The following is a 1,255-nucleotide window of genomic DNA, read 5'->3' as shown; positions in this document are numbered from 1 at the left end:
ACCAGCACCGTTCTTGCCGATGCCAACCTCCACGGACACCTCGATGGCACCAAGGCGGCACCGGCCAAAACACTTGTTGTCGGCACCGGCGACGCTGCTACCACCGTCGCCAACCCGGAGTACCACCAATGGTGGGCTCAAGATCAACGCCTCAAGGGGCTTCTTCTCACCTCGATGGATGAGGATATTGCATGCCAACTCATTGGCTGCGAGTCGGCGCATGCGGTGTGGACAGCTGTCGCCGCCATGTTCAGAGCCCAGAGCCACGGCAATGTCCGCCACATCCGGTGGCAACTTCAGTCGCTGAGGAAGGACGATATATCTGCCGTGGAATACATGCACAAGATGAAGGCCCCGGCCGACACTATGGCCGCCGCCGGCTCTCTGATCCGCGATGATGAGCTTATCGATCACATCCTCACCGGCCTCGGCTCCGCCTACAACTCCATCGCCGCCTCCTTGGGTGTGAGTAACGCACCCATGCCCTACTCCAGTTTTTACTCATTGGTTTTGTCCTTCGAGGCGCTGCAGGCACATCAGAGTGCGGTGGAGGGGTGGTCTCCCTCCGCGAATGTCGTGACCCGTCCGGGTTCGTACGGCGCGGGCGGATGCGCGCCCTACTCCGATCCCTATCCCACCCACGGGGAGGGGGGGGCTGATGGACATGGCCAGCCATGGTAGAGCCGCCAGGGTGGTAATGGCGGCAACACCGGCGGCCGTGACCGCAATGCTGGTTATGCCGGCAAGGTGAAGGGGCCAACGCCGGCAACAACGACGGAGGAGGTGGGCGTTGCAACTGCTGGCGTCCCCGGTGCCAAATTTGCAAGAACTGGGGCCATGAAGCCGACGACTGCCGCGAGCGCTATGATCAGGATCATAACTCCCGCTCCGCCAACTCGGCCTCCACACCAACACCGTCGACTTTCCTTGGGTGCTGGATACCGGGGCTACGGATCACTTGACTAATGATCTTGAGAGCCTCCAGGTTCATGAGCGTTATGACGGCAAGGATCAGGTTCAGGTGGCCAATGGTGCAGGTTTGTCTATTTCACACATTGGTCATTCGCGTTTACCCGGTTCATCTCTTAAACTGCGTAACATCCTTCATGTTCCACACATCAGCCAAAATCTTCTCTCTGTTTATCGTCTTCTTTGTGATAATGACGTGTTTGTTGAATTTCATCGTTGTTTTTTCCTTATTAAGGACAAAGCAACCAGGCGTGTCATCCTTCACGGTAGAAGTTACCGGGGGGGG

This window comes from Triticum dicoccoides, chromosome 7A (assembly GCF_002162155.2).
Source record: "Triticum dicoccoides isolate Atlit2015 ecotype Zavitan chromosome 7A, WEW_v2.0, whole genome shotgun sequence".
NCBI classification, from domain to species: domain Eukaryota; kingdom Viridiplantae; phylum Streptophyta; class Magnoliopsida; order Poales; family Poaceae; genus Triticum; species Triticum dicoccoides.
This window is presented reverse-complemented; position numbering follows the sequence as displayed.